Source organism: Macrotis lagotis, chromosome 8 (assembly GCF_037893015.1).
Source record: "Macrotis lagotis isolate mMagLag1 chromosome 8, bilby.v1.9.chrom.fasta, whole genome shotgun sequence".
NCBI classification, from domain to species: domain Eukaryota; kingdom Metazoa; phylum Chordata; class Mammalia; order Peramelemorphia; family Peramelidae; genus Macrotis; species Macrotis lagotis.
Genome location: NC_133665.1, coordinates 156,215,488 through 156,242,150, shown reverse-complemented (window position 1 = coordinate 156,242,150; position 26,663 = coordinate 156,215,488). Strand labels below are relative to the sequence as shown.

At 35.4% G+C, this 26,663-nt stretch overlaps 2 pseudogenes; both read right to left on the bottom strand.

The window, feature by feature from the left end:
- Positions 1–4,127: 4,127 nt before the first annotated feature.
- LOC141496563 (heat shock protein HSP 90-alpha pseudogene) lies at positions 4,128–4,921 on the bottom strand (annotated as a pseudogene).
- Positions 4,922–5,209: 288 nt separating this feature from the next.
- Positions 5,210–22,587, bottom strand: LOC141496562 (heat shock protein HSP 90-alpha pseudogene; annotated as a pseudogene).
- Between the last annotated feature and the right edge of the window lie 4,076 nt (positions 22,588–26,663).

The window sequence follows — 26,663 nt, the reverse complement described above, 5'->3', positions numbered from 1 at the left end:
CTGTTGGCTCATCTCCCTAAGGCATATTGGAGGCTCTCGAGATTCTGTGGGCAGGAGGGCTTAGGTCTTACATTATGGTTATGGAAGGAGAAATTCAAAATCAAAGGAAAACCCCTCCCTTAGATTTTTGTTTCATTTTGCTAAGAAAAAATATCAGATTATCCTTTCACTATTCCTAATCATTGGGAATATAAACTTGCATTAAAGAATATTAGACTAAAGCGACCAATCTTGAATTCAGTGAATAAAGAAATAAAAATTAAGGAAGCCCATTCAGAAAAGATCTCAGAATACGAGCGGCACAGTGGAAAGATCACTTGATCTGGAATCAAATTCTATTCCATTGAACCACCATGACTACTGCCTATGTGGGTTACCTTCCAAAGAAGTTTATTAAATTTTGATAGTAAGCAATTGCACTAGATAACTTTGGAAGAGCCCTTTCAGCTTTAGATCGATCATCCTATGTGGATTTATATACATTACAACTTGAATTTAGATATTTCTATGCCAGATTATTTTTTAACATTCTTTCTTCCTTAGAAAAGATGTCAAAAAGGAAGTGACAATTGTTGCAGAGGCTTTTGAAAGAAAGGAACATTAATGCAGTGTTAGTGAGGGCAGTCCAGCAATTGAAGAAAACAATTTGAAACTTGTGACCCAAAAATGACCAATTATGAATACCCATTGACCCTAGAATGACACCAGAAGACCTATATATCAAAAATGTCTAAGAGAATGGAAAATGACTCATATGTATAAAAACATTTGTAGCAGTTCTTTTTAAATAGATTAGCAAAAATAAATTGGAAACTAAGGGGTACCCATCTCTTGGAGAATTGTGAAAAGAAAAACCAAATAAGACTTAAAAAAATATTTATAGCAGTTAGATGGCCTAAAGGACAGAGTATGGGGCTGGAGTCAGGAAGATTTGTCTTCCTAAATTCAAATCTATTGGTAAACATGTATTAGTTGTATGACCCTGAACAAGTCAGTTAACCTTGTTTACCTTGTTTATCTCATCTGTCAAAAAGAGCTGGAGAAGAACATGACAAACACTGCAATGTCTTTGACAAGAAAACCCCAAATTGGGGGGAGGGCAGAGTCAAGATGGTGGTGCGAAGGTAGGATTTCCCCTGAAACTCATTCCTCACAAAACTCCAAAAGTCATCAAAGTATAATTCTAGACAAAATTTAGAAGGACAGAACCCACAGCAAGACTAAGACAATCTCCCAGTGCAAGACAACTTAGAAGTTCCAGGGGAAAGGTGTGTTTCCCTGGGATGGGGGTTGGAAAAAAACACTGCCGTAGCACAGCCCAAGGATCACCAGGAAGAGCTTGAAGGGGTGGTAAGAGAACTCTGCTGCACCAGGGTGAGGGAGCACAGGTCTCAGAACAGCCCTGCATAGAACCTGCAGCAGGAACTGGGAAAGCCAGTCTGCAGTCCACAGACAGTAAGAGGGTCAGGGGAGAAATCTCTCTGCTCTCCCTGGGGCAGGACTCTGCTGTTTGCCCTCACTCAGGTCCAGGTTGCTGTTTGGGCTTCCATACTAAGGTAGCAAAGCAGGGATCCTCCTCACAGCTCCAGGAAAGAGTAGAGCCCCTGTGGTTATCTACATATCAAAGCACAGGCAAGAAATCATAAGACCTTGAAGGAATAAGGGTCCCAGCGGGGTGTCCCAAAAACTCCCAAAGCCTCGGAAGTGGGGTAAATTAGTGTTAGGCTGAGGAATGATCAAGCAAAAGAAAAAAGATGAATATGACTATAGAAAATTACTTTGATCCCATAGAAGATTAAGATAGACCACAAACTTGAAGCTTCTGTAACCAAAACCTCTAAGAGAAATATAAAGTGGGCTCAGGCTATGGATGAGCTGAAAAAAGACTTTGAAAAGCAATTAAAGGCAGTGGAGGAAAAATTGGGAGGAGAAATGAGAGCAATGCAGATAAATCATGAAAACCAAATCAGCAGTTTGGTGAAAGAAATTCAAAAAAAAAACTGAAGAAAATATTATGTTAAAAACCAGTTTAGGCTACATGGAAAAAAGCAAAACAAAAGGCAAATGAGAATGCCTTAAAAAGTAGAATTGGCCAGCTAGAAAAGGAGATAAAAAAGCTCTCTGAAGAAAACCCCAAATGGAGTTGCATAAAATTGGACCTGACTGAACAACAACAAAATTTATATTAACACTTTTTTTGTGGTAATAGACAATGAAACATTGAAGGATGACCATCAATTGACCACCATTATGGTAGACATTATATGGTTTCATTATGATGAAATACTATTATGTTGAAGGAAATCATGAATATGCAGATTTGTGAAAAAATCTGGAAATACTTACATGAAGTGATGTTGAGTGAAGTGAACAGAACCAGGAGAACATTCTACATAGTAACAGCAACATTTTCTGATGAGCAATTATGAGTTACCTCTTCTCTGTAGTATAGTGATTCAAGACAATTCCAAAAGATGCATGATGAAAAATGTTAATCCAATCCAGAGAAAGAACTATGAATTCTAAATACAAATCAAAATATACTATTTTCACTTTATTTTTTCCTTTCTCATGGTTTTCCCCTTTTGTTTTTATTTTTATTTTTTGGTATTTGCAAGGCAATAGGGTTAAATACCTTGACTAAGGTCATATAGCTAAGTAAGTATCAAGTGTCTGAGGTCACATTTGAACTCAGGTCCTCCTGATCCCAGGGCCAGGGGGCCTCTAGACACTGTGTCACCTAGTTGTTGGCTTCCCTTTTTTTTTTAGGCTTTTTTGCAAGGCAAATGGAGTTAAGTGGCTTGCCCAAGACCACACAGCTAGGTAATTACTAAGTGTCTGAGGCCAGATTTGAACTCGTACTCCTGACTCCAGGGTCAGTGCTCTATCCACTGTGCCACCTAGCTGCCCCTTTCCCTTTTGTTTTGATAATTTTTTTCCCAACATGATAAATTTGGGAATATACTTAACATGATTGTACATGTATAATCTATATCATATTGCTTGCTGTTCTGAAAAGGTTAGATGGCAGGTGGGAAATAAGAAAAATTTGGAACTCCAAATCTCTTTAACGTGAATATTGAAAACTATCTTTATATATAATTGGAAGAAATAAAATACTATTAAGTGGGTAAAAAATCAAATAAGTGAAGTAAGCTGGGAAAAGAAATGAGATTAATGCAAGAGTATCATTCAAAAGAGAAAACACTTTAGTAAAGGAAACCCCCAAATGGGAAAAGATATACAAAAAACTCACTTAAAAAAAAAAACCCAACTCATTAAAAAGCAGAATTGGTCAAATGGAAAAGGAGAAACCAAAGGCTCATTGAAGAAAATAATTCCTTTAAGACACAACTGATTAGAGAAATGTAAATTCAAACAACTTTGAATACCTACCAGATTACCTCATATGACAGAAAAGGAAATGATATGGAAAAAATAGGGGCACTAAGTCATTGTTAAAGTTGTGTAGTGATTTAACCATTCTGGAAGACTGAAAGAATTTGAAAGAATATACTATTACTATTAAACTGTGTTTTATTTTATTTGTTGGTGTTAACATTTTTATTTTTCTAGATTTTAGGGCTTACACATTCATAAATGGCTGGAATAGAATGAAATTCAATTCTCTTAAGTACAGAAAGGAAAGACAACTTTATAAACATTTTAAGGTACCTCAAAACTGTATTTTAGACACTAAGGAGTAATTCAATTCCATTATTTTGCTTTTTAATAGCTACACACTGTTTTCAGACCACAAAAGTGTTTGTGAACTAACATTAGACCACAATATTTAGACACATATTAAGGATATTATTTCTCCTTAAAATAAAACCAAAGCAAACTACAATAACTAATTTCTGCTTGAATATTTAGGTACTGTAGTAATTATTATATTTTGAAGGGAAAAGAATTCTAAACTTCCCCTTAAATAGCATGTCATGCCATACATATTTTTAAACTGATTTAACAAAAATAAAGATAATATATTTGGATATATATAAATATATGTACATATATTCATATCAAAGGGAATGAAAACATCAAATATTTTCCCAATGTTTTGTCCAAATAGCTTACTCAGACTAGTTAAGGAAACATGCTATAGTTCTATGAATTGGAATGATTTAATCCATTTCTTCCATACGATATGTGTCATTATCTTCTTCAGAAGGTAGAATTTCCTCAGTTAAAACTGCATTGCTTTCTTCAGTAGCTGAATCATCTTCAGCAAGTGATTATCCTTTTAGACTTGATTGGCATGTGTCTGGGGATCTTCCAAACTGAACCAAGAAGACAACAATGAAGTTTCATAGAATAAGATGATCCAATCTTTCACTGAGATTGTTCATGTCAGCCTCTGTCTTTTGTCATAGTTTTAATAATAGAATAATCAGGGTTTATCTCCAAGTGTTTATTTGCTGCCATGTTGATTTTTCTTTTCTTTCCAAATTTGATGTCCAGCTATATATGCCTGTGATAATGTAGCATGGGAAAGTAACTAAGTGATTCAATACAACTAATTTTTAAACTTTCATAATTTTGCAAAGATTTTCAAATGTTGTCCTTTTCCTCCTGTTTCTTTTTTATCTTCATCTTCTGAGAGTTTGAAATCCTTCTTGGTTATAGGCAATAAAGTCTTGCCCTCATATTCCTTTAGCCCATCAATAGATTTCGTCATAAATTTTACTTCTAAATCATGCTTCCAAAGATACTCAACAAAAAGCTGAAATTCACCCATTTCTTGGTTTTACCAGTAATATAACAGATGTAATTCTGGTTCTCCTTTATCCTCATGCAATCGTCCTTAAAAGAATCCATATCATTACCAGAAGCAAGTATAGTATCTCAGGAAATCTAAAAGTTTCTTCTAGTTCTGGAAATCTTCATGTATTCCAAGTTTAAGTTTATACTCATGCATTTTTTTACGTTATTTTTTGCAAGGCAAATGGGGTTAAGTGGCTTGCCCAAGGCCACACAGCTAGGTAATTATTAAGTGTCTGAGACCAGATTTGAACCCAGGTACTCTTTAACCTTTGGAGGTTCAGAGTAGGGTTCCAAACCCTTTTTTGACTGAATTCTTCCTAATCACGTTTTTTTGCAAGGCAAATGGGGTTAAGTGGCTTGCCCAAGGTCACACAGCTAGGTAAGTATCAAGTGTCTGAGACCGGATTTGAACCCAGGTACTCCTGACTCCAAGGCCGGTGCTTTATCCACTATGCCACCTAGCTACCCCCTTCCAAATCACTTTCAAAATTGTGCTTTACTTTAAGCATTTCACATAATACATTTAGAGGAAGCTTTTCAGAATCACTGATGAAATTAAAATATTCAGAGATCTGCTCTTCATAGTTATCCATGATGAAGACTGTGCACATCAAATTTGATAGTATTCTTTTTCTTTCAATTTTCAGAAAGGTCAAAGGGAGTTCAAGTTCAGCTGTCCTCCTGAGAAGTATTTTACAGATAACTGATGTTCCCAGTCCTTTGTCAAATTCTTCTAGAATTTTCCATATGCTTTATTAGTGATGTCATCAGTATTTCTGGTAAAAATTGGCTTTGTTTTCTTAAGGTCTTCTTGATCAATTTTTTTAAATCATTTTCTTCCTGTCACTATTGTTCTTTTCTTTATCTTGTTCAGAGCCAACAACTTCTATAATTGGCGTGTCCTCAGATTCCTTTTCTTTTTTTTCTTTTCATGTTTCTCTTCATTTTTCTATGCTTTGTCATCACTGATTTGTCTATTTTACTCATTTTCCATAAAAATATAATTGAATAGCCCATGCATTGAGAGAATTTCTTTACAATTTCTTTCATATGCAGAATTACCTTTGTTCCATGACAGATATCACCTCTCTCCTACTGTTGAATGACCCTTTTGCTGAAGACTCTCATACTGTTGATCATCATTATGTTTAGTGATCATAATCACCTCAGCAACCAAATAGGCAAATAAAAATCAATCCCAAACTGATCAATCATAGGAACATAACCATCAGTCCATAATGTTTCCATAAAAATTTTGGTTCCGAACTTTGCTTTGGTATCAAGATTGTTGATTAAATCAACTTTGGTCATTCCTGTACAAATATCCACAATGGTAAGAGCACGATCATCTTCATTTGGAAGGATGCTTATGTTCAGCTCTTTCCCACAATCTAGTTTTCTTGGATTTGTCAGACTTTCATCTCTGATTTTGTTCAGAGCATCAGATGGATTTGAAATTAGCTTCTCAGAAAGATTTCTTTATTAAAGTAGAATGCATTAATGATTAAAGACATCAACCCAGCAATTTCTGGCTGAAAGTGATTGTCCCCAGGTCTACATTTCCTCAGGCATCTTGGCAGAGAGCAGGAAACCTTCAACTGACAAAAAGAGGAAAGAATTGCAAATTGGCTTTGTGCATACCCTTTGATTCAGTAATATCACTACTCTATCTGTATCCCTAAGAGATAAAAAAAGACAAAAGGCTTCTTTTGTAAAATGGTATCTTCAGCAGGTTATCTTTTTGTGGTAGCTAAGAATTGGAAATGGGGGATGTCCATCAATTGAAGAATAGGTGAACAAGTCATGGTATATGATTGTAATGAAATAATATTATGATAAAAGAAACGATGAGCAGGATGATAATTGAAAAAACATGGAAAACTTACGTGACCTGATGCATAGTGAATTAAGCAGAACCAGAATTATGTTGTAGCAGTAATACTGTATGATAAACAACTCTGAATGACAGCTACTGGCAAAAATATGATGATCTGAGACAATCCCAAAGGACTCATGAAGAAAATGCTTTTGACAGAGAAATAACATTTGCTATCTGAATACAGACCAAAGTATACTATTGTTCAATTTTCTTCCTTGATTCCTCTTTCTCTCCTTTATCTTTCTTTTCCTCATTCACAAAGTAGATAACATCAAAATATGTTTTAAATAATTAAACATGTATAGTATACCAGATTGGTTGCCATCTCAGGAAGGAGGAAAGGAAGGAAAGAAACAGATAATTTGGAACTAATACTTTTAAAAAATGAACGTTAAAATTATTTTTCCATATAATTTGGGAAAACATATTATGATTAATGTAAATGTGAAATATTTTTTAAAAATTGATGCAGAGGAAAATGAGCAGAATCATAATAGCTATTTATATAATAGCATCTTTAAAAAGATAAACAATTTTTAAAGATTTCATAACTCTTAAAAATAAAAGGGAAAATAATGATTCCAGAAGACTGAGGAGAAGTGAACTCTCTAACTTTTGCTGACAGAGAAATGCAAATGAGACATTAATTTTTATTTTTTTTAATTTCCACATTGCTAAAGTGGTCATTTTGATTTGCTTTGCTAGATACATTTGTAATGAGAATTTTTGTTGATGTATTTGTTCATGTGAAAGAAGAAACAAAATACTTGTCAATTGAAATAAGAAAAAAAAAATTAAAAGCATTCCAACATTGGAAAAATTAATTCTTTTGTTTTATTATCCTCATACTTAACCACATAGAAGAATAGTTTGTACTTAGATAATAGGATGAACTGGCAATTAAATTCAGTGAACATTTGAGTAACTGTAATCCAGCAGTTTAGGATTCAAGAAAGAAAACTGAGTTTCAAGATAATGACTGTCTCTTACTATCTAATTGACCTTCATCAAGGCTCTTGAATTCTCTGGGCTTCATATTCCTCATCTGCAAAGTGAGGGCAGTATATGATATAATCTCACAAATTATTCTGGCCTATCTCAGATATGTTTATTTTTCTTCCTTCCTCACTTCCTTCTTTTTACTCTCTCTCTCTTTCCTATCTCTGTTACTCTGCCTCTCTCTTGTCTTTGTGTCTCTGTCTCTGTCTCTCTCTCTCTCTCTTTTGCCCAGGCTTGACTAGAAAAGACATTAAATGTCATCCCATACCAGCTCCTCATTTATCATTGAAGAAGAGAAATCCAGAGATGTAAACTTATTAGGACAAGGCAAGTGACAGAGGTGAGATGTTGAAACCAAGTTCCTCAAGCTTCTAATCAAGTCCTATTTTCACAGCACTACACTGACTCATTAAGGTTTAAAAATTATATGTTTCTGAATTGAGAATCTTATTTATATGTTTCTACACATTTACAGAAAATAACTAAGAGGTAAAATTTAAGCCTACTCAATTCATTTACCTTTGATTCATGACAGTGCCATTTCATTCTACCAGCAAAGAGAAGCACTGTATTTTGAATGCTTTGATAGGCCACAACATTTTAAAAAATGAATGTTAAAATTGTTTTTCCATATAATTTGGCAAAATATATTTTTATTAAAATAAATGTAAAGTTTTTTTCTATAAAACAGAATTTTAGAGAAATTATCTAGTGATCATTCTATCAGTCAAATTTTCACTTAAATTCTCATGCATTAATCAACTACTAACAATGAGTGAAATAGGGGATCTAATGGGATAGGGTTTCAATGATTTTAAACTCTTACGAAGACATCCCAGCATGATCATGTCATTCATTAGAGGACCATGAACCAGGGAGGTGGAACCTTGGGAAGTTCCCACCACATCATTTATATTAATCTGATTAGATCTCCCAATCTAATTTCCACCAAGTTCAGGGATCAGGAATTTTGGCAGCCATCTGGGTAACAGAAATTCCTCCCAAAGGATCTCATAAATGTCTCCCCATATGTTCCTTGTATGATTGCATTGCCTAAGGTCCTTTTTTTCACAACTGCCATCTGGAAAAGTGACCAGCCAACCAGATCTTGTGACAAGGACTTGAATCCTTCCAGAGTAATGCTAATTGTTTTCCAGTTGCTGAGGCTAACACAATCATATGAATGCCTTTCCTTATTAATTTTTGAACTGATAATGGTAGTCAAAAAACAAGACATCAGCACTGTGTGTACACACAGGCTACACATGCCATCTGTACATCCAAATGTGCACGCATGTGTACACACACACACACACATATTGGTTGAATCTGTGATTTTCATAGTAGATGGAATTTCTTCCATGAGGAAATTCCCTCTCCTAAAACAGATTATCACTTTCTCTGTAACTTCTTACCTTAAAGAGTTGTTCAGAACATCAAAAGTACAAGTGATTTCTCTGGGATCAAGAAGAGGCATATTTCTGTGGTAAGACTTAAATCATAGTTTTCTTGATTCTGAAACCAGGATCTGTCTATCAGGCCAACCTAACTAATATGTACATATGTAGATTCATTAAGGTATATGACTATCATGTATATATGTGGATATTTACACAGCTATAGGATAATCACATAATTAAAGGATATGGATATTGCAGGAGATTCAGATGAGACATCCCTCCACCAATGAAGATTTAAGTCTATACATGACTCAGTAGAAACATCCAAGAAAGTTGCTTAAGGCACATAGATTTATCTAGCATATCTTAGGTAATAGTTAAGAGAGGCTCTTTTAAAAAACTTACTCTAGCAGCAGCTAGGTGACACAGTGGATAGAGCACTGGCCTTGGAGTTAGGAGGACCTGAGTTCAAATGTGACCTCAGACACTTAATAATTACCTAGTCCTGTGAACTAGGGCCACAGAAAAATCTAAAAACAAAAACAAAACAAACAAACTTACTCTAGAGCTGGGATGGGGATCCTTTGTTCTGCCAAGGGCTATTTGATATTTACAATATCATTCACCTGCTTTATTTGGTCAAACATTTAATTAATTCACTCCTAAAAAACTCCTAGATTTATTCAATTTCTAATCCTGCCTACTATTGCTGGAGGTTCCCTACCCCTGTCTAGACTAATATTCCCTTATTCTATCTTCTGCATCCGTGTGTTTGTGTGTCTGACTCTGTCCTCTATTTCTGTCTCTTTTTCTGTCTCTTACTCTCAGTCTCTCTCTCTCTCTCTCTTTCTCTCTCTCTCTCTCTCTGTCCTGTTTTCCCCTCACTCTCCCATGACCACGACTACAAAATATCAGACCTGAAATGACTCTTTTTACTTTTTTAAATGTTCCTTTAGCAAGAAAGATCCAATAAAATAAAATTATATATGTGTGTGCATGTATGTGTTTGTTTACATTTGTGTGTATATATATATATATATATATATGTACATGAATACAGGTATGTATCTATAACCTGAACAAAGAAAGAGTATTACTTTGAAAATGGCATGTGTGTATATATATATATATATATATATATATATATATATATATATATATATATATATATATATTTGTTCCAGATACTACCTAAGAATGAGACCTGGTACAAGAGAAACTTGAGGGAAAAAGAGGAAAGTGAACAAAATCAAAGCATTTGCCTTAGCTTGCAATAGACATTTTCATCCACTACCAACCTAGCCTTGTTTTATAGTAATATGATGAATTTAAATTATAGTAATCCCTGACAGGGCTTTACCTTATCTGATTTCCCTGTGTCCCAATTCAATCTTTTCCAGAGAAGTCATGTGTTTGTCAGCAACTTCACTGACTGAATTGCAAATGAAAGTTTTCTATCTTGAGATCTTGAAGTGTGAGGATACAGAAATGTAATATTTTTGCTTGGTTTTCACTTTAGGATAGTAAATAAATTTTCTCATCAAGGCACCTCTGCAGTATAATATTTTGTTGAGGAAAAAGGCATACAAGATATTTCTCAAGAGAATATCCTTTCCTCATTTTCTCTCTTCTCTTCTCTTCCCTTTCTTCTCTTTTGCTGCCCTCCTCTGTCCTTCCTTCCTCTTCCTTCTCCTTTCCTCCCCTCTGTTCTCCTCTCTCTTCTTTCCTTTTTACTCTCTCTCTCTCTCTCTCTCTCTCTCTCTCTCTCTCTCTCTCTCTCTCTCACACACACACACACACACACACACACACACACACAAACACACACATATACATGGAGGAATACATTACACTCTTACCTTTCATTGCAATAAATCACTGACTTCTCCTGGTTCATTAGATTCCTGATATTTTCTTAGGAAAATCTAGTTTTGCATTTTCTAGATAGACTGACTATATCTTCTCTCTTGTAGCACAGTACTTGTAGTGTTTAAGTCATTTGATTTGAAATATCCTTTCTTTCATGAGCAATATGCTTTAAGCCACTTCATTAATTTTGATTTTATGGTCAATAAAGTTTCTGTTATTTCTGCAAATTTCATGTCTGGTTACTCTCTAGGAGCTCTTCTCTTTTTTTTGTCTTTTTCTTGCAGTTACCATTCTTTCCATGTATTAAAATGTTGTTCACTTCCTCATGTTCACCGTTACCTCCCCTTTGAGACTCCACTGACCACAGCAGTCCATAATTATTTTTCCGTCCAGTAGACACCTACTGAATCTATCCTCATCCCAGTCATCTTTATTCATCAAGCACTAACCCCAAATGAGCTCGTTGAGGATCATCAAAAGACAAGGAAGAACAGGAAATAATAGTTTTGGAGGCTGAAAGTTTGGATTCCAGTATGAACTTTTGTAATTGAATCACCATGTGCTCTTGAGAAATATCATTTAGCTTCTTTGTTCCTGTTTCTTTATCTGTAAAATAAGGAGATTGGAATCAAACTCTAAGTTCCATTGCCCCTCTAAATCTAGAATTCTATATATTCACTCCAGATTGCTAAAAATAAATGTATTATCAAGATCAGTGTTCAAATTCTACCAATTCTAACTAGATGATTGATCATGACAAATCACTGAGTTCCATGTTCCTCATCTGTCAAACAGTGATAGTAAGACATATAATGTATTTTTTAATGTCATCTTCCATGGTTGAAATTGATTTCATTCTTCCCTTTATCTCTCAAAATAGCATAGCTGAAGCATCACATTCCTAATTTCTTCCATTTGGTAGTACATTGCCACTGAAGTGGGATGTTGATCCCAAGAATTCTTTTGGTGGAAGGGGTAGATGAGAATAATTTTTTCATTGGCCAAGAAAGTGGTTATGAAACATTTAGAGTTTGGTCAGACATGAAAGATGCTAAGGTCATGCATAGCATAACAGGTCATCTCCAGAATCAATTTTTGTCATTTCACTGGATTTTCATAAGTCTGGAAGAGAGAATAAGTGTTATAACTTTGGATAACTGCTTCACTTTTCCAGTTAACCCACATATCAAGATATCACCCTTTGGTATCTTTGGTCCTCTCCATAAACAAAGGATAAACAACAACATTGTCTCCCCAAATTATATTTTACAGGAATATATTTTTTCCTCTTATGTTAGAATGGAAGGGATGCTATAGTTGAAAGAACATTGGTTTGGAATTAGGGGAAATGGTACAAATGCCACTTCTGCTACTTAGACCCTGGGTGACTTAAACAAACTAGTATCTTCATCTCTAAAATGAAAAAAGTTTGCCATTACTTTTAATCCTGAAGTGATGCTCCTCCTTGAGCACTGAAACTCTTTCAATTTTGATTTTCCCAAAAATTAACACAGCCTTTGACATATAGCATGCAATTAATAAATGTTTTTGATTGATTGCTAGTATCTATGCCACAGTAATGTTGTGAGACTCAAATAAAATAATTGATGTAAAGTGCTTGGCAAACCTAAAAGGGCTTTATAAATGTCAGCTTCTATTCTCAGATAATGAATAGGTTTAATGCTGTACAGATGGATATCCAAATATCTTTCCAATTTATAGATTTTAATAATCAGGAAAGCCTTTATTGTCCTTAATAAATATTGCAGATTCTAATGAATTTATATATCATTTTAACTTTCATCTTACTTTTTTCCTGATAATCCACTTATCTCTTCTATCATGGAAGATCAGGAAATAAGGATTTCAGTTTTTGTAGAAAATGGTTCTTTTAAGATGCTAAAAAAAAACCCATCTCCAGTGAGGGAATGGATAAGAATGCATTCCATTTCTGGGCATAACCTGTAAAGACTTGAATGGAGGGATCTGGCATAATCACCTTAATACAAAAGAACTTATCATTGCCAAACCTCAGAACATATCTGAGATTAAATTTCTTTCAAAAGTAAATGGTAGAGGCATCTAGGTGGCACAGTGGATAGAGAACCAGCCCTACAGTCAGGAGTACCTGAGTTCAAATCCGAACTCAGGAACTTAATAATGACCTAGCTGTGTGGCCTTGGGCAAGCCACTTAACCCCATTGCCTTGCAAAAACCTTAAAAAAAAGTAAATGGTAGAATTCTCCTATACATATGTGGTCAAAGTTTCCCAAAGAAATGAGAACAATCAGTAATGATTCTAAATTATCAATAATAAGAAGGCAAACTAGAATAACTTCAGTGTTTCTCCTAATCAATTTAATTTTCAATAACAACAAAATAGAAGTAATCAATATTAAAAGGGAAAGGAGGGGGTGGAGCCAAGATGAGACCAGAAAGGATCCTGTATTAGGTGTTCTCTCATAAAACTCATAAGCTAAGGACTCTAACTAAACTTTTGAGAGACCAAACCCACAGAGGGACCCAGTGAGGCAGTTCTCCTGCTCAAGGTAACCTGGAAAAGAGCAGAAAGGCTCTGCTCAACAGGGTCGGAGGGGCGGCCCACCAGAGGGGTGGCCCGCCAGAGCAAAAGAACTTCAGCCTCCTGGAGGCAGCTCCAGGGCACTGGGAGCCACAGCTCACAACAGCAGGGGAGTCTCCTGAGCTACACCCTTGGGAGCACTGGGCACAAAATGGGGGAACAGCAGAGGACCTCTGCAAGAGTGAGCACATGGAGCCCAGCCCTCAGGGCACACAGCAAGCAGTACAGCCCAGATCCAGGAAACAGAAGCAGGAACCCATAAACAGGAGCCCCAAGAGCATGATTCCATTGAACCTAGGGAGGGGAGTGAAGAGATATTGCAGAGATCTGTCCTCTGCCCCTGGAAGAGGACTCTAGGGCTCTGACCACATTCAGATCCTGATCCCAGTCTAGGCCCCACATAGAACAGCAGCCCCCCCCCCACCTCAGCCCTGTGGCAGAGGGGGGAACATATGGTCATTCACAGACCAGGAGGGAGGACAGAGTCTCACACACTGAGATCCTTGTGGGAGTGTCCCAAAAGCTCAAGAAGCACCCCAAAACCAGGCTCAGGCTGGGAAAATGAGCAAGCAAAGAAATAAAAGGAACACCATTGAGAAATATTTTGCATATGAGCCCAAGAAGGATCAAAATACTCAGTCTGAAGATGAGGAAGCACAAACTCCTGCATCTAAAGACTCCAAGAAAAACAGAAATTGGGCTCAGGCTATGACAGAGCTCAAAAAAAGACTTTGAAAATCAAATGAGGGAGTTAGAAGGAAAAACTGGGAAAATAAATGAGAGAGAGATGCAGGAAAAACATGAAAATGAAGTCAGCAGCTTAGTCAAGGAAATCCAAAAAATATGATGAAGAAAATAGCATGCTAAAAACCAGCTTAGGTCAAATGGATAAAACAGTTCAAAAAGTTATTGAGGAGAAGAATGCTTTAAAAAGCAAAATTGTCCAGATGGAAAAAGAGACAAGAAAACTCTCTGAGGAGAATAAATCCTTCAGACAAAGAATAGAATTCAGGGAGATTGATGAATTTACCAGAAATCAGGAATCAATACTTCAAAACCAAAATAAGGAAAAATTAGAAGAAAATGTGAAATATCTCATTGAAAAAACAACTGATATGGAAAACAGACTTAGGAAAGATAATTTAAAAATTATTGGAATACCTGAAAGTCATGATCAGGAAAAGAGCTTTGACATCATTTTCAAAGAATTACTACAGGAAAACTCCCCTGTTATTCTAGAAGCAGAGGGCAAAATAGAAATGGAGAGAATCCACCGATCCCCCTGAGAAAGAGATCCCAAAAATCCAACCCCTAGGAATATTATAGCCAAGTTCCAGAATTCCAAAGTCAAAGAGAAAATATTAAAAGCAGCCAGAAGGACACAGTTCAGATATCATGGAGCTGCAGTCAGGATCACACAGGACTTAGCAGCAACTACATTGGAAGCTCATAGGACTTGGAATATAATATACCGGAATGCAAAAGAGCTTAGAATGCAGCCACAAATCAACTACCCAGCAAGGCTGAATGTCCTCTTCCAAGGAAAAAGATGGACTTTCAATGAACCAGGGGAATTTCAAATGTTCCTGTTGGAATGGCCAGAGCTGAACAGAAGGTTTGATCTTCAGATACAGGACTCAGGTGAAACATAGAGAGTGGATGAGTAGGGGAAAATATGAGGGAATTAATGATGATGAACTGCATGTATTCCTGCATAGAAAAATGATACTGATAATACTCATATGAACCTTCTAAGTTAATAGAGGGGGTAGAGGGAGCTTTTATAGTTGAAGCACAGGAGAAAGCTGAATTTGAAGATAAAATATGGTGTAAAAATGGAGTCAATAGAAAAAAGGGAAATGTAATGGGAGAAAGAAAAAGGAGACGGGGAATAGGCCAAGATATTTCGTATAATAAGATTTTCCTTTATTACATTGAGTTATTTCATTGCTATAGAAGGGGGGAAGGCAAGGGGGAATGAGGAAATCTTCGCTCTCATCAGAGGTGGTTAGGAGAGGAAACAGCATATATACTCAATGGGGTATAGGAATCTGGAGTAAGAAAGGGAGAGGACAGGGGGAAAGGGGGGATGTGAGTGATGGAGGAGAGGATGGACCATGGGGGGAGAGTGGTCAGATATAACACATTTTCTTTTTTACTTCTTGCAAGGGGCTGGGATTGGATGGCCTGTCCAAGACCATAGGCCCAGGTCGATGCTGGACCTAAGGGGTGGTAGGGGGGCTGAGGGGCTCTTGGTCCCAGAGCCAGGGATCTGTCTGCTGTGCCACCGAGCTATCCTACAGCAGAGTCAGAGTGAAAGAAGAGAGAAAAGATAGTACATGATAGTGGAGAAATACAAAAGGAGGGAGTTGCGATCAGCAATGGCAACAGTGGAAAAATATGGAAGTAACTTTTGCCATGGACTTATAATACAGAATGTGATACACTCATGACAGAGTCGTTGGTGTTGGAACACAGACTCAATCACATTTTTTATTATTTTTGTTTTAGGGGGAGTGAAGGGCAAATGGGGCTGGGTGGCCTGCCAGGGGCCACATAGCAGGGTGCAGCCACACCTACTATTATTACTATTTTATTTTGGGTCTTTTTATCCTTTTTTTTTTTTTTTTTTTTTGGTTTTTGTAGGGCATTGGGGCTCAGGTGGCTTGCATGTCACATGGCTGGGTGATCTTTGGGTGTCTGAGGCCAGATATGGACCCGGGTGCTCATGGCTCCAGGGCTGGTGCTCTGTCCATTGCACCACCTGGCCATACCTACAATTATTACTATTATTTTTTTTAATTTTAACTTTTTTTCTCTCCTCTTTACTTTATCGCTCAAGCAAGTCTATATTTATGGGGGGGAGGGGTTATTTCGTATACTCTTAAACAACAATATTTTATTAATGTGAAAAAAACATTATTTGTACAAAATGAGAATAAACATTAAATTTAAAAAAGGGAATGGAAAGACAAGTACATTATTATTGGAACTATGAAATAGGACATTCTGGAAAATAATGCTGAACTACAAAGTCAGTAACCCGTCCTTAACTTTTGGTTCCATAGCCCTATTTTGTACATAACCAGGAATTTAAAGGAAGAAAAAATTCATAGATGCCAAAATATTTATAGTAACAACTTTTGAGGTATTGAAAAACTATAAATATAGTCAGTATTCATCTACTGGAGAACCAATTAAAAAGACTCTATGTTAACATAAATGTTATGAACCAGAACTTGACATAATAAATATAGTTGCTGTTCATCAGTTGTGTCCAGTTCTACAAGACCCCATTTGGGGTATTCTTTGAAAAGATACAGGAATGTTTTGCCATTTGTTTCTTCACCTCATTTTCCTGATAAGGAAATTGAGGCAAACAGAAGTAAGTGATTTGCCTGGGTCCCAAAACTACTAAGCAACTGATGTTTAATTTGAACTCAGGTCTTCTTGTCTCTGGGCCCAGTGTGCTAGCACTGCCCCTAAATAAATAGAATCAGCATCAAATATAGGAAGATCCGGGTTTGAGGTCCAAACTAACAAAATTAACCATGGCTAGTCACATAACTCCTGATTGTTCTAGGTAGGTCTCTGAAACTATAAATTAAAAAAAATGTTAAACTGGATGTATAGAAGTTTCCTTAACTGGGATTCATATATGCCAAAAAAACCTTTAATAAATAAAAAATAAAAATACAGGCTTTAGATATATCCATTTTTTAGATGAATGGAAAGAGATATAATCATCAGAGGCATCAGAAAAATGATTTTTATTTAATCAGTACAATATACGATTGGTTTGCAAGTCAGAGGATAAGAAAAAAAGCAAATAAGGAGAAGAAATTGGTAAAGAAGACAGTTAACAAAAACTAACAATAATGAAGACTAACAATATGAATGCTTTAGAATACCATGGTTGAACTGTATAATAAAAAGTAAATAATAAAATGAACAGCAGTATACACAGTGATAAAAAATAAAATATATTTTAAAATACTACTAAAAGGAAGTCAAACTCTGACTCAACATCATGTGTGATTCCAGGAAATAAAAGGTAAAAAAGAATTCTCTTCTTTATGGAGAGATGTGAAGGGTCAAATATGCAAAATGTTGCATCCATTTGGGTACTAGGATGGGTAGAGGGTTTCTTAGTTTTTTCTTTATTACAAAATGGAATTTCTAAAGAGCTGAGATTGACTATAAGGGAAAGGCATTTCTAGAAATTATACAGAGGTCAAACCAAATAAACCAGTAAAAATCATTTTTTAAAAATGAAAGAAAGAGATGGAATACTTAGTCAAAGTACCATTACATTCCTCTAAATTCCATTTTAAAATACTCATATATAAACAACTATGCTCTCTAGAGTTCAGTATCTCTTTCTTCTCCCCAAGGCTAAAAAACACATTTACTTATCTATTGCCCACAGGGGGTAAAAATCTTTTTGTCTAAGGGATATTCTTACTTACCTCAAATACTGATGTATTGTGGTGCAGGTTTTTATCTTGCCTTTGAAGATGGAATCACCCACATATACACAAAAGACAGGAGGATCAATAACCACAGCATAGGAAAATAATTGCTTTTCTACTACTCCTACAAATTACAACTTGCCTTGCCTATTTGGCTCATATGCACCATTCTATAGGACCACACTAAAGAATATTCTCCACCTTTGCTTGTCACCAGTTTAAAATCCAAGCAGACAAATATAAAACATGTTTATATGTATACAAACATCTTCATATAAACATACTTTATTAAATACCTCCAGTCAAAAACCTTTACATGAGATATTGGGGTTAGTGAGGTTTTAATGGGCTATCAGGACGAGCAGTTGGATATAGGTGGTGGTGGTGGTGGTGGTGTCTGTAACATAAAACAGGCTGAATAAAAATAATAGGGAAAAATAATAATTGCAATGTATATATCTGTAGATTACATAGAAATATATATATATATATATATAATATTACATATACTATCTCATTTGATCTTCATAACAATCCTGAAGTAGAGGTATATAGATTGTCCCCATTTTATATATACAGAATCCAAGATTAAGAGATTGAATGACTTTCCCATTCTCAAAGATCTAGTAAATGTCCAAGTAATTTGAACCAATTTCTTCTGATTCCTAATCTAGTATTCTATTCAGTCTGACAAACTCTCTAGAGAAGATTGCATCTAAGGACTTGTGTGAAAAAAGTTCTATGTGAAATGTCACCTATATACCAATTCCAGCTTTAAATCAACTGAACCAGTTGCCAAGAATGGGTATGTGAATACATATATATGTATATATATATATATATATATATATATATATATATATATATATATATATATATATATATATATGTATATATGCCGGAATGCATGTGTCTGCTTGTATATGAATGTATATATGTATTTATCTTCTTTAATTAGAATGCATGCTTTTGGTGGACAGGGTCTCTACCTTTTTTTTCAAGGCAATGGGGTTAAGTGGCTTGCCCAAGGTCACATAGCTAGGTAATTATTAAGTGTCTGAGGCCAGATTTGAACTCAGGCACTCCTGATTCCAGGGCCAGTGATCTATCCACTGTGCCACCTAGTCACCCCTGTATTTACCTTTTAAATTTATATCTTCAGCTCTTTGTACATAAGTTAAAACACGGTTTGTGTTAAATAGATTTTTTTTTCTATTCATTCATGTTAAAGATAGTTGCTCCATCCTTAAAAATAGTTATGGGACATAGAGATTTCACAAAAATATTAGATAGATCAGTAAACCATAAAATTTATTTACACTCATTTTAATTCACTCAAGGAAAGCTTCAAGTTCTAAGAAGAGAAATCTAAAAGACCGAAGCATAGGCCATGCTAGAAAAAAAATGTCAGTGAAGGTCTTTTGGGGAGCTCAGCATCCCCAGCTTTACACAGTTCTCCATTATTTCCTCTTGATTTTCCTCTTCATACTAAGACAGCTACTTTGGCAGGGAAAAAATTTCTGATTTAGGATATTGGTGTAGATTTTTGCCCAGACTAGGTTGATTGATTTCCAATAAGAGATAACATCAATAGAGAAACCCAAGATATTATTCAGAGGTTTAATTGAATCAGATAGTGGATACAGTCATAGAAATTATAAAAGTTATCTGAAAAGGGAAGGGGGGGAAGTAAGGGCATGCCCAATATGTAGAGCCAAGACATCTTGGTGAATCTTATTGTAGGTCCCTAGAAGGCTTCTGCACTAAAGGTTTTAATTTCAGGTTTCTCCATGTCTCTGCCCATTTCAGTCCATCTTCAACTCTAATGACAATGCAATGTCTCTTACCCAGAGATATGACCAATCACTCAGTAATTATTAATGTCTTTGTAGAATCAATAATAGTGGCTGCTATGGTGGCTCATACTATATTGAATCTACTGTATATATTTTGTTTTGTCTGATTTCAGTCCCACAGATCAAGATGCCCCTTTCAGTTATTTTTTTTTTGGCAGGGGCAAGGCAATGGGTTTAAATGACTTGCCCAAGGTCACACAGCTAGGTAATTATTAAGTGTCTGAGGTCAAATTTGAACTCAGGTCCTCCTGACTCCAGGGCCAGTGCTCTATCCAATGCACCACCTAGCTGCCCCTGCCCCTTCCAGTTTAAGTTCATTAAGTCTGATTTGAAGAAGACTAATGACATCACAGAGTGGCATGGTGACTCATGTACTCGATTCAAGTGAGGTAGAGTAGTTCAAAGTCATCAGCCTCACTATCACTTTTTCCAGAATTGAATGGCATAATTAAAGACAAGACAACTGGTATTCTTCTGAGAGGCAGTGGATGCTCTTGGAATCTTCTATGTCTAACCAAAAAACTAAGCACTCCATAAAATATTTTCATATACCCAATACCCTGGGGGAAGTTTTCACATGTTTGTTGTAATGTTGTTTTGTCCTTCATTCCCAAAGGAGGTCATGACATCAGGGAGGTGATGTCATGACAAGCAAGTGAACTGAATTTGGGTGAGGCGGGGATATGTTAAGTTACCAGCCTCACTTTTTTCCTCCAGAGCCATCCGGATCCAGTGACCAGATATGAATCAGAACAAATGGGGATGGCCCTGGATCTCAGGTAATCAGGGTTAAGTGACTTGCAGCCAGTAAGTGGCAAATATCTGATGGATTTGAAATCCTGTCTTCTAACTCCAAGGCCACTATTCACCATGCCACCAAGATGCCTTGCTTTGTGTAATAGATATCCCTCAACTCACCAACAGATTAGGCTTTTTTTTTCAGTTATACTCAAGCTAATTTACTGAAGTGTGGCCACTGCAATACTAGAGCTTCTTAGAGTCATATTTGGGAGTTGAATGCCAACTAATACCCCCTTTTAGATTGTAAGATCCTTGATAGTAAAGATTGTTTGCCTTTTTTATTAATGTATCCCCATTACTTACATGGGCAGATTGTGGGATTGGATCAGACTGTAATGCCTAATGAATGGAAATTTTGAAGCTGTTGGAAGCCATGAATTCTGAAAGTCTAAGTAGTAGTAGGGATGAAATGTCTTCACTAAGTTGATCTGTACATGAAAATCCACACAGTGAGGAAAGAGAAAGAGAACCAGGCTGTCAAAGAGAACCAATCCAGGTTGGAAGTGGAGCATGTCAAAGCTCCTGTGATAAGCATTGGGGAGGGACCAATGAGTAGCCACTACTTCCAAGCAGAATGAGATAGAGAGATTTGATCTAAAAAAAATAAAATTAAGCATGAATTCCTCTGCTCAGTTTTCAAAGACTTTCTCATTCTTGTATCAACTTATCTTTGAAGACTAATCATATTTTACTCCTTTCACACTTTTGGATTTAATCAAACAGGCAATTTCTCTTCCTTACTAGAAACACTCAACTTCTCAATTCTCCATGGGATACTATCACATACCTGGAATGTGCTCCTTTCTCACTTTTAATTAACAGAAACCATCAGCTGTTTTAAGATACAGCTAAACAACAACCTTTATAAGAAATAATTTTTTAATCCCCTGAACAGCTGGTAACATCCATGCACTCATATTTTAATCTTTTTTTTTCAATTTGAACTTTCTTTTGATTTCTTCTATACACATTTATTTCTTTTTTGCAATGACAAAAAAATTGTAGATCTTAGAAAGCTACTTGGAAATGGGGATTATTTTAGTCACTGATTGATTATATTTGTTGTCCCTAGTGCCATTCCCTCCCCAATTACTAATGCAAGAGGTAGGCAATGAGTAAAATTCAATCAATCAATTAACATTTGTTCAGCTATTAAGTGTCTGAGGCTGAATTTGAATTCAGATTCTCCTGATTTCAATCCTGGCATTCTATCATCTGTGCCAGCCAGTTGCCCCAGTAAGTAGAAGGTAATTTTTTTGTAGGGGAGTAAGAATGGCCTCATGAATTAAGTGGGATTTGAGCTGGTTTTGAAGGAATCTAAGACTACTAAAAGTGTGAGTTGCAGGGGGACTATTTTTAAGCGTGAGAACAAATAGGCCTTAACAGAAGAAACTACAAATTTTCAGGCTTGTTGCCTCCATATAATGATGTGTCAACTCTAATAACATGTCTTGGGGAAGTAGGGTGGGTTAAAGAAGGATTGAAAATGAGATGTAGTTATTTTAATATTTGGCAATGAACTACTTTTTGCTTTAAAGCATAGTTATAAATCATTTTTTCTATTACATATATTAGCCCTGATATATTAGATGACTGATAAGTGATAGAATGTCATTTGTGATGAAACACAAGTAGTCTAGTCTGATCAAATGGAAGTGTGGATGAATGGCATTGATGAGTTATAGTCCTAGAAAGGTCAACTACTGTCTCTACATGTAAGCAGAAGAGTTCTTATTATACCCAAAGAACATTAATAATGTCAGTTTGCATCCCAAGGAATGCTTAACTTTGTGAGTGCCCATGGAAATGTCCTCTACTGTTATTAACAGATGAATGCTTTCTTTTTTATTTTCTTCACCAACAATCCAACCTCTATTTGGTTATAAAAGTTTTCCTTTTATGTCCCTGATGAACTACTAACTTTTTCATCTTCTAACTTTTCCTCTTTCCCATATTTCTCCATTGTGCTGTCACCCCAATTTCTCTCCTTCCTTGATATATGATGTAACTGGTCAGATGAAGTCCTTTGTTGGATCCAACTTTTAAAAACAAAATATATATCTTATTTCTTAAGGTAGCATGTATGTACATTGAGGGCAAGAACTATGGGTTATTTGTTTATCTAGCATCTATTATAGTAATTATTCAGTAGTAATGTTTTATACTTTTTTAATCAATTGGGCAATACATAAGTTTTATATATACATACACACTCTGGCCCTCTCCATACCCCCTCTCAGGGGGATGTCCCTTCTCCACTGTCATTGGTTTAAACTACCTTTGTTTCTAACCCCCATTGATAGAGAGCCTGTGACTAGCACTCCAGTTCTGTTCAATCACTCACATTAAGTAGCTTGCACAAAGAGATATTTATTTCAAAGAACAAGCATATAAACATTTTCCCCAAAACCTCTAATGTATATTCTCTACTGCATATTTATGTTTTGGGGAGGGGCATAATCTCAAATCATAGCTCAGTTTCTAAATAGAACCATACTCACCAATTCATGTATACAGGTAAGTTCTTCTGAATTAGAGTCCTAAAGATTATTTCTTGCTCTTTGTAGCACCAATGCTTCTCTGAGAGCGAAACTAAGCCTATATAACGTCCATATTATTGGGGCTCATTCTCCTGAATCTGAAATTCATTTCACAAAGAATAAAAAATAAGGAATGGAAAGAAAAAGGAAGTCTTTTTTGGTTAGTGTGTGAACCCAGGGGAAGAAGACTTGGTGACCTTTCTTTTTACGACACTGTTTTGTTACTGGAAGCCATGAAAGGGCCATTAACCAGATTCTGGTTCTGCTTCTGATTTTGTAATTTTCTGTGACTTCTATTTCTCTCAAAAAATTGATGTCATTTCATGTCAATTTCTTCAATTTCCTTCTTTCACACTCTTGTACTTCCACACTCTTGACCTATCTCATGTATGACTCTTCTTTCCCTTTTGTCTTAGGAATAACGCTGATTCAGGTCAAAACTAATTTTTCCATATTTTCCTTTGATTTTATTAACTTTAAATTTCTCCAGAATTGTTCTTGTTTACTCTTCTTTCCATTCTCTTTCATTTTCTCACTCTCTTACCCTCTCAGTCTGTCTCTTTGAGGCTGTCTCTGTCTGTCTCTCTCCATATCTCAACATCTCTGTCTCTGTCTCCAATTTAGTTTCTGTCAGCCTGTATATTTCTCTCTCTCTCGCACACACACACACACACACACACACAGACCCACATAATCATAGCTCTTCATAGTGATCATTCTCAAAAAACATTCAATCACAAGAAGAGGACTGTTAGCAAAAAAGAGATCTGAGATTTCTGAATATTATTATCTCATCATTTTGTGGTCACAGTTCATTTTTCTATCTTTTCCAAATTTCCAGATGAGGTATTTGAAATATTTTACTTTACTGTATTACAGTCTCTCACTATACTTTGTAATCAGACTTCTATAAAATTTCTACTAAAACCACTATTTTAAATATCAATTTCTTTTGACCCTTCATTATTCCTCATTCCTTTTACTTCTATGCTGCTTCAAATTATTGAGTATCCCTTTCATCTTGATGCTCTCACTTTTTAAAGCTTCCAAAATATTATATCTTTCTGATTCCTTTTTCTCCCTCTTTGAAAACTTTGTTTTTGACATCTTCTCTAGAACTTCTATGGTGGTGTCCTGAGGACCTGACTGCAAAGAGCTTTCTTTGTGTGAGTATTTCTGTGTGTATGTCTTTGTGTGTATGTGTGTGTGTGTGTGTGTGAGAGAGAGAGAGAGAGAGAGAGAGAGAGAGAGAGAGAATGAGACACTTATCAAACCAGTACTTCTTCCATATTTCACAATACCTCTCCCAAAACTTTGAACCAACCTCTACTAGGCATAATCTTGATGTTCTCCACCTCAATTTCCCAATAATTAAACCACAGCACAATCAATAGAGGGATGACCTGGGAATCAGGAAGAGTTTATTTTAAATCTCATCTCAGATAACATGAACTCACAAAATGAGTAAGTTGGATTCTATGACTTCTAAAGTATCTTTCTAATGCTAAATATATGATCATATGAATATTGTCACTTCTATTTGTTGCAGTCATTTTTCAATTAGATGTGACTCTTCATGAATCTATTTGGGGTTATCTTGGATGATTTGCCTTGTCTTTCTCTAGCTCAATTCACAAATGAGGAAACTGAAACAAAAGATTTAGTGATTTGCCCAGTATCACATAACTAGTAAGTGTCTTAGGACAGTTTTAAAACTCTGGAACATAAGTCTCTCTAATTTGAAGCCCCCTGCTCTATCTACTGCATTATTTACCCACCATTTCTATGAGAAAGTATATATCAATGTACTCCATTTCTGGAACCATTGCAAACCAAAATACCTCCCTTCTTTCTACTAATTTTTTTCTATATGCATCATCTTTCCATTAGAATGGAGACTTCATGAGTACAGTGGTTGACTTTGCTAGCTCAGTATATGGTGAGGGCTCAAAATATCCCCTTTCCCTTGTATTCATTCCTTATTCTCTTATTTTTCTAGATTTCATCTATAAGACATTGGGATCATAGAATCATGGTTTAGTGGTTTAGATCTGGAAGCTCTAACCTCAGAAGTTATTCACTCCAATCATTTATCTTGATCCTTTTACATATATATATATATATATATACATATATATATACATATACGTATATATATGTATATATATATGTATATATATATACATATATATATATATATATATATACATATATATATATATATATATATATATATATATATATAGCCCTTATCATGTTCCAGACCTTTTCTCTTTTTCCCTTGGGGCTCCTATGATCCATTCCTACCATTATCTATACAAAGTAACTGACTACTAAACTTATATTAACAGTCCTTTATTCTCTTCTGAGATCAGTATTCATATACTTTTCTATTATAAGTGGGATAAGTTACCACAATAATAAGAGCCCAGGATTCACATTCACACATACATGCACACATACACACAAACACACACACACACAAATGCATAGGCATAAAATTGTATAAAAGTCATTTACAACAGAAAGAACCTTCAACTCAATTTGTCTTGTCCATTTTTTTCTTCTTTTCCATCAGAAAATGTTTTCTTTATCATATTGCAATGTTTCTTAATAGGAATTCATCTTGCCATCCTTCAGGTTTGAGACTTCAAACTTCAGAATGACCTTTCAGCATTACCTCTCCCTCATTAACTCTCTACTTTTCTACCATACACAAGGAATCAATCAGTACTTCTCATTCAATTTTTTTAGTATCTTACAAATTTCTCTTCCATTCAATTTTCCTTTCAACCATCCTAATTCAGTTATATTACCTCTTACCTTGACTAAATTAATAACCCCCAAACCCCCTTTTTACAGTTCTTATACTTTCAGAATATTAGAAACACAACTACCTGATTTATCAACTTAATACACAGCTCTAATTATATGATATCCTTCCTACAAACTTTAAATGGCTCCTCACTGTTGATTGGATATAGTCAAAATTCTTTAGCTCTTTAGCAAAAAAATTAAGAGTGAACAAATGGAGGTATTGTATGTAGACAATCTTTTAAAGAAATTTAGCATCAAAGCTATTGTAGTAATTTGAAAATAATAAATAAATGTCAAAAATTAAAAAAAGAAATTTGACAATAAAGTGGTTGAGTAGCTTTATAAAGTGGAGCAATCAATGAGAGGTTATATTATTGCTATCATGTACATTTTCATCATCATCATTATTATTGGAGCTATGCAAGTGAATTTAAAAACCATCAGCAAAGACATACAGAGATGTGGGAAAGAAGGAATCTAGAGCAAGTTGAGAGGAAGAGGAAGGATAGCATTAATTTTAATGAGAAGTGATCATTGAAATCTAGAAACTAAAGGAATGTGGAAAGTTTGGGTGATGATAAAGAAATTGCTACTCACTGCAATATTTGAGAGTAAAATAATCTAGAATTGATTTTATTTATCTTGCTTCATTCTGCAAGTCAGGGCTTTTCCCATGTTAGTC